The 17,312-nt window shown below is 40.9% G+C and overlaps 1 protein-coding gene across 4 annotated transcripts in view; it reads right to left on the reverse strand.

The window, feature by feature from the left end:
• CTNNA2 (catenin alpha 2) overlaps window positions 1-17,312 on the reverse strand; it is a 1,425,261-nt gene that overhangs the window by 420,934 nt on the left and 987,015 nt on the right. The window lies entirely within an intron of this gene.

Genomic DNA, 17,312 nt, shown 5'->3' on the forward strand with positions numbered 1-17,312 from the left:
TGTGACTCAGGCTTGAGGTCAGCTTACACCACTGAAGGAAGCCTGGTACTGTGGTCTCTCTCTCTCTCTCTCTCTCTCTCTCTCTCTCTCTCTCTCTCTCTCTCTTTGTGTGTGTGTGTGTGTGTGTCCCTCTATGTCTGCATTTAAAAATAGCTGAAGTACACAAGAGCCTGCAGGGAATACCTCCCAACACTTCATCTGCACTATTCCAGTCTTTAGGTCCATGGTCGTTCAACAATTTGTTTGGCTTTGTATGTTAACTCTCTTTTCAGCCACCAGGTTCTGGATGCCAGCACAATGTCGACCAGACTTCTCTGGACAGATGACCCCACCAATGTGTACTGGAGCTCCACTTCCCCTGAGACCAACCTTACTAGGGAAAGAGAGAGGCAGACTGGGAGTATGGACTGACCAGCCAACATCCATGTTCAGAAGGAAGCAATTACAGAAGCCAGACCTTCCACCTTCTGCATCCCACAATAACCCTGGGTCCATACTCCCAGAGGGATAGAGAATGGGAAAGCTATCAGGAGAGGGGATGTGATATGGAGATCGGGTGGTGGGAATTGTGTGGAGATCGGGTGGTGAGAATTGTGTGTACCCCTCTTATCCTATGGTTTTGTTAATGTCTCCTTTCTTAAATAAAAAATAATAATAAAATAATTAATAATAGTATGAACAATATTTCAAAGTATAAAATGTTCTGTTTAACTTTATAGATAGCATTGTTTTCCCTTTAAGAGAAAATTGGAATCTAATGCTTCAAGTCTATTAAAGTATTGAAATGTTAGTCAAACCTCATATGGATTTACTTATACTTATCTAGGGCCCTAGTATCAGGTCAGTTATTGTGGGTACTCAGCTACACATGCAAAGAAGTTCCTACAGCCATTTGTATATATAGTGAAATAAGATTCCAGGCCATTAATTGTCACTAACAGGACAAAGTGCTACAATGATCCCCAGAAATCACCAGCAATTCCATTTCTAGGTATCTGTCCAATAACATGGAAACACTAATTTTTACACTATAGTCACTACAATAATATTCATAATAACCCAAACACAGAAACAGCGTAAGAACTCAAAAAATTTCTCTTTTCTCTCCCTCTCTCTCTCTCTTTTGTCATTACCACTTTAAACTGACTTTTTTTTCAGACAGACACAGGCACAGAGAGGAAAAGGCACCACAATGCTGAAGCTTACTCCAGAGTGAAGGGTCTGACTCCAACTTGAGCCATATGCATGACAAAGTATTGCCTACCCATGTGAGCTATCTTACCAGATTCCCAGAGATGCCTTAGTCTTTTCTTCCACAGATCAAGACCTGGCTACACAACACAAATGCACAGACATCAGATCTGTATGTTACTCTTCTTGCAACTTGCTTAATTAACATTTTTTCTTTCTGAGAATATATCTGATGTGTAATCGTACAGTTTCCATTAATATAGTAAAACTAGGACTTATATATATTTTAACCATCTAAAATCCTGTAAGTCCCCATCATCTTTTTCTCTACATCAAACTCACAGGCTGACCCTTCCATATATAAATAGGAAGGTACATACATAGAAAGAGCTTAAGATAAAGTACCTAATTTTTTTTACAAATCTGAAATATCAGTGAACAAATAGAAAAACAAAAGACTGTACAGAATAATTGCTGCTTTCTCTTTGAGGGGAGCAGGTCACCTAGTATCAAAGACACTAGTGCCCTGGCTTTCAGAGTCAGAATGCCACCGGTTAGCAGTGAGCTGTGTCGATTCCCTTTAGCTTCCCTATTGCATGCAGGATATTGGCTGGCCATCAAAACATGGGACACTTTTGCAGAGGTCTGAGCCTGGCTCATTCTGAGAACCAGATTTCTATGTGCTTTTCGACTGGTGAAAGTAAGAACATCTTCCTTTGCAAATGTGACAAGGATTTGTTTGGTTACCAGTGTGGCTCTGAGGGGAGACTGAATCACTGAAGATTTTAATGCAGAGAACATTCCAACCACATAGGTCCACAGTAATTACTGAATCAATACTATGTGTCAGATGCTAGGTTCCTTTCCTTCTGCCAATGGCATGTCATTATTGTCATTTTACAAAAGAGAGACTGAAAATCAGAGCAGATCTGTGACTACAGTTAAGGGAACTTGGTGCAGAGACAATGTGCAAGGGGCATCAAAGAACTGAGTAATCAAGACAAGTAATATCTAATGCAACATTTTACAAAACTGAAATAAATACAAAATTGTTCATGCTAACAAAATATTAAACTTTTAAGGAAATATATTTTCCAACCAGTCTGGACTAGGAGATGGACATGAGGAGGTGTACAGATATATTTTAAGCTAAAAAAATGGTGATATACTTATCCAAAAAAATATATAATGCTGCTCACCTAAAATTCAGACTTAACAGGTGGTGTTCTATATATTTTTTTGTATGCACTACATCAACCAGCTCTAGTGCCAGGAGGAATGGATTTTGTAACTGGGGTTTTACATGGCATGTGAGAAGCTTGGTCATTCCACTCTGTGACTAGAGTGACATGGGGTTCTGTACCCTATCTGGTGTCACTCACCTGCAGCTGTAAAGTGTATGGTCCTTAGATGTAAGCTATCTTGCTGGCCATCATGGGATTATAGGGGAAGATAAAGGAGTCACACTCAAGGACCTTCTACTCCAGGGGAATAAACCAACACACAAGACCAACAAGGCAACTGTTCAGAGAGACTAGCCTTCCAAATAAACTAGATGAGTATCTTGGTAGAGGGAGATGTTTTGTTTTGGGAAGTCAGCCAATTTTACAGAAGGGTGGAGAATTTAACAGTAACATCATTGCTGGATGAGAGGTTGGGTGGTGCTTGAAAGGATAAGGGAGTAGGGAAAAGAAATGCATCAAGACAAAAAAAAATAAATAAACTACAAGATGGCTTCTTGAAGGACAGTAAGTATCATGGGTCAGCCTTTTTTGTATGATGAGGTAGGATTGATTAATTAGCTGTGAAGACAATATTTATTTATTTTTAAGTTTTTATTTATAAAATAGAAACACTGACAAGACTACAGGATAAGAGGGGTACAACTCTACACAATTCCCACCACCAGAACTCCATATTACATCCCCTCCCCTGACAGCTTTACTATTCTTTATCCTTCTGGGAGTATGGACCCAGGGTCATTATGACTTGCAGAAGGTGGAAGGTTTGGCTTCTGTAATTGCTCCCCCTCTGAGCATGGGCATTGACAGGTCAATCTATACTCCCAGCCTGTCTCTCTCTTTCCCTAATGGGGCAAGGCTCTGGAGAAGATGTATTTTTATAAATACTGCCTTATTACATAATTACTTCCAACTGTATTTTGATTCAGGAGGTTGGAGGATCTCTGGTGACATTATCATTCTGTGTCACTGTGTTGTCAGATACTGTTTTTGTAATATTTATAGTCCTGAGTTTCTCCAGCTTCCAAGACTTTGGAAAAAAACAAACTTGACTTTGAGTTACACTCTTATTTTCTCTATTTAAAAATAATAAAAATCTTAGAAGCAGGCTGAGGGTATGGACTGACCTGCCATTGCCCATATTAAGCAAAAAAGCTATTACAGAAACCAGACCTTCTGCATCATATAAAGAATTTTGGTCCATACTCCCAGAGGGGTAAAGAATAGAGAAGCTACTGGGGCTAGACAGCATACTGGTTATGCATGCCTGAGGCTCTCATGCCTGAGGCTACAAAGTCCCAGGTTCAATCCCCCTCACCACCATAAGCTAGAGCTGAGCAGTGTCCTGGTTAAAAAGAAAGAAAGAAGAGAAGAGAAGAGAAGAGAAGAGAAGAGAAGAGAAGAGAAGAGAAGAGAAGAGAAGAGAAGAGTAAAGGGAAGGGAAGAAAAGAAAAGAAAAGAAAAGAAAAGAAAAGAAAAGAAAAGAAAAGAAAAGAAAAGAAAAGAAAAGAAAAGAAGAAAAAAAATAGGGAAGCTTCCATTGAAAGGGATAGGACACAGAACTTTGGGAGTGGGAACTGTGTGGAATTGTACCCTCGTTATCTTACAGTCTTGTTAATCATTATGAAGTCACTAATAATAATTAAAAAAACAAAGAATAAAGATCTTCAAACAAGGATTAAAGCTTGGCAAACATGGACCACTGTCTGAAGTACTCAATCCACTGGCTGTTTGTGATATCTGTTTAGAGAAGGTATGTGTGCTGGAGTAATGGTCATAGTCATCCCCAGTGCTAAGATTTACACAACAAATAGGGTCTTGCAAGTCATTATCCCATAGGTCTCTGTGCCCACTTACTTTCACATGTAGAAATATTTTTAAATATCAGCATAAATTGGACAGGAAGTCAATCACCAGAAGAAAAAAAGAAAAAGAATTCTTGCTTCCTCGTGTCAGCCCTTCATTATCAGACTCTGTGATATTGGAATAATGATTTGCTCATATTTTATGTGTGCATTTCCTCATGATAACAATAGCTAGCATAATAGATGCCCTGCCTTCTCCACTAGGCTAGCAGGATAATCAATCCTGGTGTCACCCTGCTGGAAACAATAAAAGGCATTAGCAGTACTCAGGGCAATTAGGAAAATATCCCTGCCATAGGAGAAAAAACTGGAAGAGTTGAGCTGGAAACTACGTTGTAACTATTTTTGGATCACCTGAACTACTGTTCTCTCTTCTGGGGCACTTAAAGTATAAAACCTGGGCAAAAACCACTAACCTGGAGGGCTGGGGAGCAGCATAATGGCTATGCAAATAACTTTCTTGTTTGAGGTTCTGAGGTCTCAGGGTCAATCCCCACACCACCTTAAGCAAGAGTAGAGCAGGGCTCAATAATGATACTAGATTTCCACATAACACTGGGAAATGTTAGGCATGTACAAACTACTGTACTTAATGTTGACTGTAAAGCATTAATCCCCTAACAAAGAAAGCAATGATACTAGCAACAATAATCATTAATTAATTAAATTTAAAATGAAACAATAAACTCTAATTCCTAAAAAAAAAAGGTTGTTTTTATGGAGTAACACAGCAGGTTAAGTGAATGTGGCACAAGCATAAGGACCAGCTTAAGGATCCAGGTTTGAGCCCTGGTTCCCCACCTACAGGGGATTTGCTTCACAGGCAGTGAAGCAGGTCTGCAGGTGTCTCTCTGTCTCTCTTCCTCTCTATCTCCCCCTTCTCTCTCAATTTCTCCCTGTCTCTATCCAATAACAAATTTTTAAAAAAATTTTAAAAGGTTGTTTTTTGTTTTGTTTTTTCCTATTTAAGGAAGATCCAAGCACTTTTGATTTATTTTATTGTACCAGATCATTCCTTAATGCTGACATATCGTGGTGCCAAAGTTCCAAAGAACCTGGAACTTTTCAATATTAGACCTAAAAGTCTTATTATATAACCACTATGCTATCTCCCACACCACTAAGTCATTTATTCTCAATAGACTAGTCAGAGATATTTCTAAGAGATAACATAAAGAGCAGAATCTGTAACTAAATGTTTTTTATATAGTAGATTCCTGAATATGTTTAATAATTAAGAATTTGATCATAGAGGCCGGATGGTGGCACAACTGGTTGAGCACACATGTTATCATACCCAGGACCCAGATGCAAGTCCCTGGGCCCCACTTGCAGGGGGAAAGATTTGAAAGTGGTCAAGCATGGCTGGAGGTATCTCTCTGTCTCTCTCCCTCTCTATCTCCCCCTTCCCTCTCAATTTCTGGCTATGTCTATCCAATAAATATATAAAATATTACTAAAAAAAAGAATTTGATCATCCAGAGAGATACCTAGTTCCCAGAAAATCAACCAGAAGCCTCACTCAGTTTTTCTTGAAGACTCCAAATTATACAAACTGAAAACAGTACAAGTTTAAATGAAAGGAAGCTGGAGTCCTTGTTTTAACATCATATCCCAATCATAAAACAAAAATGGGTGGTCTTGGGCCTGTCTTCCACTTACTCTCTGACTTTACTGAACAGAAGGTAAGAAAAACTAAAGATTACTATTCTCTGCCAATATGTAACCAAATAACCTAGCAACTGCTTTAGTTGTCAGACTTCTCATCTGTAGCACAGAGGGGCCAGAGATAAGTTAGATATCAGGAAAATGTGGGAGCCCCAGAGTCTTCAAGGACAGACAGTCACACGGAGGGGTCGGGTGGTGGCACACTTGGCTGAGGCACATGTTATAATGCACAAGGACCCAGGTTTGAACTTCCAGTCCCCCACCTGCAGGGGGAAAGCTTCATAACTGGTGAAGCAGTGCTGCAGGTGTCTCCTGTCTCTCTCTCCCCTCTACCACTCCAACCTCTCAATCTCTAGCTGTCTCTATTCAATAAATAAGTAAGGATAATTTTTAAAAATTAAAATAAAAGGGCAGAGCCAAGATGGCAACTTGGAAACAACAGCTGCCATGAGCTCCAAACTGAAGCAGCTTACAACCTGGGAGTTTGTGGAAAAGATAGGATACTGGGATATCTGTAGGAAGCTGAACAAGAGGGGGTCAGTGTGAAACCAAAAAAAAAAAAAGAGTCTGAAACCCACTCCTGGGCTGGCAAACAGAGGCCAAAAGGACAAAAAAAAGAAAAATCTTTTTGGCTTGATTATTCCTGAACTCACCCCTCCCACGCACCCCAGAAACAGTCCCCAGAGGCTAGGAAGCCTCTCCTAGCAGGCTTCCTGCTGAGCTATTTTCTTTACCAAGATTCTTGGCTCACCAGGGGTGTCATTCCAAGCCTTTTTCTTTTTGTTTTCTCCTCTTTTTTTTTTTAGGTGGTTGGAGCTCTATTTGAGTGACAAAATATCTGACCAATCAGAGCCTCAGCCCTGTCTGGGAAAGTCTACCTGGAGGTTTTTTTTTTTGTTGTTTTTTGTTGGATACTTCTTATAATTGGCTGTAATTGCTCAGGCTACCTGCAGGCAATATGGAGCAGTCCAAGCAGCATACTGACAGGGATTTACTCTATTTTATTTTATTATTATTATTAATATTATATACACTTGTTCCTTTTCCCTCCTCCTTCTTCAGGTTGACCAAAATTAACTGACTTGGTGTCCTATCAATTGTGAGAGGAACTTATTTCTCTCCCTCTTCCTTCCAATTTCCTTTTTATATCCTAGCTAATAAAAACAAACAAACAAAAAACACCTCTTTCCTTTCATTGATCCTTTTTTTTTTTTTTTTTTACTTTTCTTCCTTCTTTTGATTTCTGAATTCATTGATACTCATTTGTGAATTATTTTGTGGAAGAAATCTGACAGAGAATGGACTGTGTGTGTGCCTGTGTCTCTCTTTTCTACTTCCCTTTCTCCTCTTCTATCCCTAGAATTTACAGTGGACAGTAGATTTGCATAATTATCTATTCTTGCTCTCCCTTTTTTCCTTTCTCTTTCTTTTTCTTTTGGTTTTGGTTACAATTTTTTCCTTGGACTGGTAGTGCTGTTTTGCTGTTGCTGTAATTTCTGAGGGTTCTGACTGCATTTGTGAAAGGGATTTAGTATAGCATGGTTTGAAATCAAAATACAACAAATGAAGAATGACAGAACGAAAAAAATAAAAACATATCAATAAAAAAAATGGTTAAATAAAGAGCAAATAAAACTGCTACCACAATGAATCATGACTGGAGCCCAAAAGAAACTCCAAATCACTCACAAGTAACCATAGATAAGAAAAGTATGCAAGTAATACTAAACCTAATAATCACAGAAATGAAAACAACTATGGAGGAAAGGGCTACCAGAATTAGGGAAACAACAGATGAGACCCTCAAAGAAAATACAAGCTACCTCGAGGTAATTACAGAAATGAAAGCTGAAATAGCTGACCTAAAAGGCCAGTTATCAGACCATATATAACTGAAGAGAAGAAAGAAGCTGAGGGAAGGGAAAGCAGATTAACAGAAGCAGAAAACAGAATTAGCCAGACAGAGGATGAGCTAGAGAAAACAAATAAACAGGTAAAAGAGCTCAAAATGAGATAGAGAGACACTAAAAACAACAACAGAGACATATGAGATGATCTCAAAGGAAACAACATTCATATAAATGGCCCACAAAAAGAAGAAAGAGAGGAAGGGGAAGTACATTAAGATCCAATGGGCCCAGAGAGTCCCAAACAGAGTTAACCCAGACCTGAAGACACCAGGACACATCATTGTTACAATGAAAAGAAGGATAAAGAAAGGATCCTAAAGGCTGCAAGAGAAGAACAAATATCACATACAGGGGAAAAACTTATAAGACTATTAGCAGACTTCTCCACTCAAACTCTGAAAGCCAAAGGAGAATGGCAAGATATCTATTGAGTCCTTAATGAAAAAGGATTTCAACCAAGGATAATATATCCTGCTAGACTTCCATTCAAACCAGATGGAGGGATCATAACCTTCTTATATAGGTAACAGTTAAAGGAGTCAACAATCACCAAGCCTGCCCTGAAAGAGGTCCTAAAAGATCTCTTATAAACAAGAACTTGTTTATAACCATACTACTTGCCATATATCAGAGCAAATAAAAATATATTGAATAATGGCACTACAATACATTAAATCCATAATATCAATAAATGCCAATGGCTTAAACTCACCCAGTAAAAGGCACAGAGTGAGAGGATGTATCAGAAAACACAACCTAACCATATGCTGCATGCAAGAATCCCACCTACCCAAAAAAACAAACATGGACTTAAAGTGAAAGGATGAAAAACTATCATACAGGCAAACGGACCACATAAAAAGGCAGAAAGAGCAATCTCTGACACCATAGACGATAAATTAAATAAGGCAATAAAAAATAGGCAAGACTATTACATAATGATTAGAGGATCAATCAACCAAGAAGATTTAACAATTATTAACATCTATGCACCCAATGAGGGACCATCTAAATACATCAAACACCTACTGAAAGAACTAAAAAAAAATACGTCAATAGTAACACAATAGTGGCAGACTTCAACACGCCACTCTCACACATAGAACAATGAAGCAGAGAATCAACAAAGAAACAAGATAATTAAATGAAGAGATGGATAGTCTAGACCTCCTAGACATTTTCAAAGTTCTTCACTCCCTAAAACAGGATACACATTCTTTTCAAATCCACACAACAGATCCTTAAGGATAGACCACATGTTAGGCCACAGAGATAGTATCAACAAAGTCAAGATTAAAATCATCCCAAGTATCTTCTCAGACCACAGTGGAGTAAAGATAACATTCAACAACAAATAAAAATTACTAAGTGTTACAGAATTCCGAAACTCAACAACATGCTATTTAAGAACCACTGTGTCAGAAAGACACTCAAGCATAAATTCAAATGTTCCTGGAAACAAATGAAAATGAATACACAAACTAACAAAATATTTGGGACGCAGCTAAAACAGTACTGAAAGGGAAACTCATAGACATACAATCACACATTACATAACAAGAAAAAGGTAAAATAAATGACCTTACTGCATGCCTTAAGGACTTAGAGGAAGAGGAACAAAGGAACCCTAAAGCAATCAGAAGGACGGAAAGCACTAAAATTAGAGCAGAAATAATCAACAGCAAAAATAAGAGAACCATACAAAAGATCAATGAAGCCAAATGTTGGTTCTCTGAAAAATTAAACAAGATTGACAAACCCCCAGCCAGACTCACTAAGAATAAAGGGAGGAGAAGACTCAAATAAATAGAATTGTAAATGATAGAGGAGATAACACAAATGACACCACAGAAATCCAGAAAATCATGCAAGGGTAGATGTTTGGCATCATGGAGCGGGGGGCAGGGGTGTGTGTGGGGGGGGGCACAGTCTTTTGGTGGTGGGAATGGTGTTTATGTACACTCCTATTAATTGGTAGTCATATAAATCACTATTTAATATAGGAGGGGAAATTTGATTGAATATCTCAACCTTTTTAATGCACAGACCATATGCTGATAATTATGGTGATGTTGTGTATGATACAGCAAATAGTAATAAAGGGACTTTTTTCAAAGTTAACCCAACTGCCAAATATTGTGATTATAACAGTAACTATCTATTACCTTCTTAAACTCTAAGACAGCAGGAACCTCCCACTTCCTCTATAGAGCCTATATTTCCCCCAGTCCTGGAACCTCTAGAGTGGGGCTTACTTTCTTGCATGATTCTCTCAATTCATACCAAATGATATTGCATCTGCTGATACCAACATAATCAACGCAGGAGTACCACCTCAGTATGCTTCACTTCAGACTGTGCCCAGAGACAACAGGCATGGAATGTCAAAACTTCAGCCTCATTACTCAGGTGAGACCTTTCCTTTCATAGGATCTCAATTCCATTCCAGGCGGTTCACTTCCTAACAAAGTCCCAAAAACTAGATATAGACCAGGTCCCATAGGGCATATGTTCACATGTATCCATAAATTAGGGCAAAATATATACCTGAAAGCAAAAGTACACAATAGTCTGCAGTGAATCAGTATGAAGTTCATAATGAAATAGTGTCTACTTAGACTTAGATACCCTATTCAGCAATTTCCTATTATACTTCCTTCACTCACTCCCAAGCTATCCTTATCAAATAAAGGACTGCAAAAGTTGAATAAAGGCATAAGTCACTATCAGGCCACTCTACTAGCTGGGGCCCTATTCAGGGAGTCCTGAAATTCCCAAATATACATAATGGGCCTAGATCTTGAATAAGTCCCTCTACCCATTGTTACCAGTCATCTCTATCAGGAACAGCAAAAGAGACCCCTTTGTGGGTCTCCATAGGACCTTTCCCTCAACTTGGATTAACAATGGTGGAAAATGTTCCATTCTCCAAAGGGGGATGGACAACATGCTCTATACTATACCTGAGGAAGATGGGTCCTGATATTGGGGCAGCTTGGAATGTTCCTACTCATGACCACAGAATGTGAGCTCAGATCTACAGGGAGGCAGAGGTCACATAGGCTCCTAAGCTGAATATGGGCCCCAGATGACATCAAATCAATGGGTTTACAAATCAACAATATTTATAAAACTTTCCCATATTTGGGGGCTACTCTCTTTCCTGACCTATCTTTATGGTCCTTTTTCCAGCTATGACATCATCTCCCCAAACAATAACTTGGATCCACCTGCATATCAGATTTCATGCTCAGGGAAAACAAAACAAAACAAAGAAAAACTAGTATAGCCACAGGACCTTTGGAATATAACTAAGATATGCCTGCTAGCTATCTACAAAACAGAGACATCCCCCTCCAACTCTTCATCTGAACTACTCCAGCCTTTAGGTTCATGATTAGCCAACAACTTGTTTGGCTTTATATGTTAACTCTCAGCCACCAGGTTCCAGATGCTAGCATGATGCAAACCAGACTTCCCTGGACAGACAGCCCCATCAATTTGTCCTGGAGCTCTGCTTCTCCAGAACCCCACCCCACTAGGGAAAGAGAAAGACAGGCTGGGAGTATGGATTGACCATACTGTCAAAGACCATGTTCAGAGGGGAAGCAATTACAGGCACAAGACCTTCAACCTTCTGCATCCCACAATGATCCCTGGGTCCATACTCCCAGAGGGTTAAAAAAATAGGAAAGCTATCAAGAGAGGGGATGGGATACGGAATTCTGGTGGTTGGAAGTGTGTGGAGTTGTACCCCTCTTATCCTATGGTTTTGTCAGTGTTGACATTTATAAATAAAAAAAATTAAAAGAAGAAAAAAATTAAAATAAGAATGGAAACTCATGATTTATTGCAAAAAAATAAACTGAGCAATGACAATCATTTGGGGTCTTCTTTGAAAATGTAGATACTTCTGGGACTAGAATACAGCTCACATTGCAGAATGAACACATTGCCATGTGAAAGTTCCTAATTTAACTCACAGAGCCACATAGGAGTACCATGGACAGCACTGGTGGGGGGGCAGTATGCATTGCTATGACTGGTAGAGAACTATTGTGGTATCTCCTTCCCTCTCTTCCTCTGAGAAATAAGGAATAACATAATTGGACCAGGGAGGCCACTGAGTGATGGCATCACCCATGAGTGTGACCCTAGGTTCATTACCTAGCTCTACATTAAACTAATTATCTTTTAGTGTGGATAACCACTAACTTTGTGCGATTACAGGGAGCTTTCAAAGAAATGAGATGTCATAGGATTAGAGAAGTATCTGAGGTGACTTTATCAGTGTTCCCTTCATTCCCTTCATCACACAGTAATCTCAAAGCTGAGGAGAACAAAGTCCAGAGTGATGAACTGGCTGATTCTGATCATCTCACAAATTACTGTCTGGCAAGGAACTGCAGACTTCCATCCAAGGCTCAGTCCTGTTCACAGGTATCCTCTCTCCCTCTTTTACTTTTGTACTTCATTATTTATTTTCAGATAGCCAGAAATTAAGAGGGAAGGGGAGGAGGAGAGTGAGAGAGAAAGGGAGATATCCGCAGACCTGCTCCATCCCCCACCAAAGATTTACTCCTGAAGATGGGGGCTGAAGTCTTGAACTCAGGTCCTTGCACATTATAACATGTGTGCTCAGCCAGGTGTACCATCACCTCTCCCCCCATATTATATTATTCTAAATTCTATTTTTAATTATCTTTATTGACTTATTGGATAGAGACAGCCAGAAGCTGAGTGGGAAGAGAGTGTTAGGTAGGAAGTCAGACAGAGAGACACCTGAAGCCCTGCTTCACTACTTGTGAAGATTTACCCCCTGCAGATAGGAACCAGGGTCTTGAACCTGGATCTTTGCACATTGTAATATGTGCACTCAACCAGATGTGTCATCACCCAGACCCCTAAATTCTATTATTTTAATCTGCTCTAGTCTACCACATTATACTACATTCTATCATACTCTATTCTATTCTACCATATTGCACACTATTCTCCCACATCATTGCTGGAAATTGTGCCAATGCAGTCACATCTGCCATGTTGTCCCCTCAGGCTACTGCTCGTTCCCGTGAGAGTTGGGACATTCTTGGAGTACCTATTCAGCCATGTTGTGCCCTCAGGGCATTGTCTATATCCCCTTGATATTTGGAGTGCTTTGGTTACTCCTCCCCCCTCCCATTCTCACGAGAGTTATTATCCTACCCTGGAGTGCTATGGTTACTCCTCCCCCTTCCCATTCTCGCAAAAGCTACTCCTATAAAAGCCCTTCTTCTTCCGCACCTCGCTCTCTTGCCAGTGCTTCACTCAGGTGTTCAGATGCAGGAAAGGTTACTGCGTGAGGCGGCCATTTTCACTACCTCCACATGGCCCAACCTGCCTCTCTAGCACCCAACTCTGCGGTGCCAGCACAAATAAAGATTTGTGTTTCCTCTTCACTCCGGACCCCCTCTCTCTCTTCTCCGCAGCCCACGCACAACAACATCTGGCACCCGATGTGTCCCGCACTCATGTCCGGCCTGAGGTCCAGAAAAGCCGTCCAGACACAGATAAGTGGCAGCCGCCTGACTCTGTGGCCCTGCGTTTTCCCTCACCATGGGATTTTTTTCGTTTTATGAGGAGGTGTCCCAGACATTATTTCCTTTTCTCCTGGGACAGGTTCTCACTCTCAGAGACACTTTAATTTTCGCTACACCGTGGGTTCTCATAGCTATAATTGCCACTTACAAGATATGTACAATGTGGTCTGCCATGAGGATAAGTGACCTTGAGGCTGAGATATGAGAGTTAAAGCACATGTGCTTAAGATTTAGACGCCCTAAGCGATCAGCGGCTAGACCCAAAAATTCCGTTCCCACAGACACGTACACGTGTTCGGAAGCTCCTCCTCTGGCCCCACCCCCTGCCGCCCCGGGTTCAGCTTCTCCTGAGGCTTCCACTTCCTCTGAGGCTTCCGGTTCTCTGACCCCACCCCCTGCTGATACGTCATCATTAGAGACCTTGTGGCTGAGATACGAGAGTTAAAGGATATTTTTTCAGCATTTAAGGACTTTAAACCATGTGCAGTCCACCCCAAGAGCTCCATCCCCGTAGATAAGTGTTCAGTTTCCACTGCCACTACAGCACCTTCCACTTCCGTAGATCTCTCCCCAGTGTCATTGAACCAAATCCACACCTTCCCGGTAAATGTGGCCCCAACTAGACAAAATCCTCAGGTGTGTCATCCATACTCCTCCAAAGAGTTCAGGGAACTCAGACAAGACGTGAAGGAGGACAAAATTCATGCTCCATGGACCAAGTCCATTTTAAGGAGTTTTTACCAGCACCTTAACACCCCCCCAGGACTGGAAAGACCTGGCTTGTGCTGCACTACCAGACCACCTCTACCTACAATGGAAGGCATGCTTCCATGATGAATGCTCTAGACAATCACAAGAAAATAGTAATAAAAAGGTAGAATGGAATTTTGATGCTTTGTTTGGAGCAGGAGCATTTGAATCTGGAACTCAGCAGGCAGAAGCTAAGTTTCCAACTGGTTATTTTGAACAGGTACGCATCTGCGCAACACAAGTATGGGAAAGGGTGACCCCAACCAATGTAGATTCCTCAGTCCCTATTTTTTATGTTTTTTTAAAATATTTATTTTATTTATTTATTCCCTTTTGTTGCCCTTGTTGTTTTATTGTTGTAGTTATTATTGTTGTTGTCATTGTTGGATAGGACAGAGAGAAATGGAGAGAGGAGGGGAAGACAGAGAGGAGGAAAGAAAGATAGACACCTGCAGACCTGCTTCACTGCCTGTGAAGCGACTCCCCTGCAGGTGGGGAGCCGGGGTTCAAACTGGGATCCTTATGCCAGTCCTTGTGCTTTGCGCCACCTGCGTTTAACCTGCTGCACCACAGCCTGACTCCCTCCTCAGTCCCTATTAACTCTCTTCGCCAAAACACTGATGAAACCTTAGCAAATTTCATCTCAAGGGTGACGCAAACCTTAGCGAGAAAGGTTTATAATCCTGAAATCCTCTCTTTCCTCCTGCGTTCTATTGTCTGGGATGGCATGATACCACAATTCCATCAGGCATGCCTTAGTCGTAAACACCTACACCCAGATAATTGGCTTTTAGTGACACAGGAACTTACATCAGGCAATTATGGGGCACCCGCTATGATACAGGTTTATGCAGTTACCCCACGTAATCAAAACGGGGCCTGCTTTCAGTGCGGTCACCAAGGACATTGGCGTAACCAATGTCCTGATAAGCTGCAACCACACCTCCAGTCATGGCAACCCCACCTCCAGTCAGGGCAACCCCGCTTTCAGTTAGAGAGCCAGAAGCCACGTATGGTGTGTCCCAGATGCCGTAAAGGGTTGCACTGGAAGAGAGATTGTTGGTCCAAATTTCATAAAGATGGCATGCCCCTGAATGGTACAAATTCGGGGCCTGAGATTTTGTGGACCACCCCTGTTTTAGAACTCAGTCACCCTACTATGACAGTAAAGATTGACAATATTCCTTTTAAATTTTTGATTGACACAGGGGCAGAAAAGACTATTTTAAGGCAAGCAGAGGCTCCCCAAAATTGGGAACTCCTCCCGGGACCTCGTATACATGGCGTTGGAGGGGTGACTCAATCCTTTCTCACACGAGATTCGCTCATGTGGGAAGACCCAGAAGGTTCTACTGGACACTTCCACCCATTGGTAGCTGATATTAGCACCAACCTATTGGGCAGGGATCTTCTAGAATGTCTTGATGTTAGGATATCGACAGATGCCTCTGCAGAGTGTAACACCCACTCCCGCGAGACCAGATCTAATCAGCACCCCCAATACTAAATGCCACTGTTCGTAGCCAAACACTCTGCTTAAGCTGGGTTTCTAATGATCCTGTCTGGGTGGAACAGTGGCCTTTACCTAGGAATAAACTAGAAATTTTAAAAGAGCTCATCCGAGAGCAGTTGTCCTTGGGACACATTCACCATTCTTGAAGCCCATGGAATACTCCTCCCTTTGTGATTAAAAAGTACTCAGGAAAATGGCGCCTCCTTCAAGATCTCCATGTGGTAAATAAAACCATGCAGGTCTGGGACTCCCCCCAAAAGGGTTTGCCTCTTGCTTCTGCAATTCCCACAGGAATTCCAATCATAGCTATTGATATACAAGATTGTTTTTTCTCTATTCCCTTGAATCCACAAGATTGTAAACATTTTGCCTTCTCTGTTCCTTCTATTAATAACGCCAGCCCTGCTGACAGATTTGAATGGGTGGCACTTCCCCAGGGCATGGCCAATAGTCCTACAATTTGTCAAGAGGCTGTTAAATCTGTCCTTTTCCCATATATCCATAAGGGCCTTAATGTTTTTCATTACATGGATGACGTATTAATATGGGGAAAATCAGATACAGATCTCTATGCCTTACATGATTTTCTCATTCCTGCATTAAAGAAAAGCGGCCTTAATGTGGCTCCTGAGAAGATACAGCTAATTCCTCCAATATCTTTTTTAGGTTCAGAGATTTCTTTAACGCAAATTCATCCCTTAAAACCTAACGTCACCTTTCCTTCTAACCTTACTCTTGCTTCTTTACAAAGTTTTCTAGGAAATTTAAATTGGCTTAGGCAGTATTTCTATCTACCTACAAGCTGCCTCCAACCACTGTTTGACCTGTTGAAAGGAAACAAACAGCCCTCCTCAAAACGTAAGTTAACTCCCGAGGCCTCTTCAGCACTGGAAAGGGTTAACCAGGCCCTCCAGGACATGCACCTTGTTCGATTCTCCCCTTCCTCTCCAGTAAACCTTCTAATCTTCAACTCCACCCCCACAGTAGTAGGGGCATTGTAGAAAGTCCATGGGGATTTGGAGTGTCTTCACATGCCGTAGGAGGAGCTCCAAGACTCCTCACTTAGATAGACACGTTAGCATTCATGGTTTGCCAAGGGAGAAATAGGTCTGTACAGGTCTTAGGGAAAGAACCGGATTTAATTATTCTGCCCTTTTCTCTCACAGATACAGAGTGGTTCATATGCCATCATTCCTGCTTTGCCATAAGCTTCATGGGGTTTCCAGGACAAATAGATAACCATTTTCCTTTTAATAAATTGATAGCTTCTGTACCTCTTTTGCCTCTACTAGCACCTAAAATTTTCTCTCAAGATCCCATTCCTTCTGCTCCTACAGTCTTCACTGATGGTGGAAAAAAGGGAGCTGCTGCCCTTATATATTTCCCAGAAAAACAACCCCCTAAACCTCTCTTTACTGAGCTTCCTGAGAATTCCCCTCAGTACAAAGAACTTTATGCTGTTTTCCTTGCATTAAAAGCTGTACCAGAATACTTCAACCTTTTTTCTGACAGTGTGTACTGTTAACTTAATTCCATGGCTTGCGCATTCTTATGTGAAAATTGATGACAACCCACTTTCCCCTCTCTTGATTCAA

Source organism: Erinaceus europaeus, chromosome 3 (genome assembly GCF_950295315.1).
Source record: "Erinaceus europaeus chromosome 3, mEriEur2.1, whole genome shotgun sequence".
NCBI lineage: Eukaryota > Metazoa > Chordata > Mammalia > Eulipotyphla > Erinaceidae > Erinaceus > Erinaceus europaeus.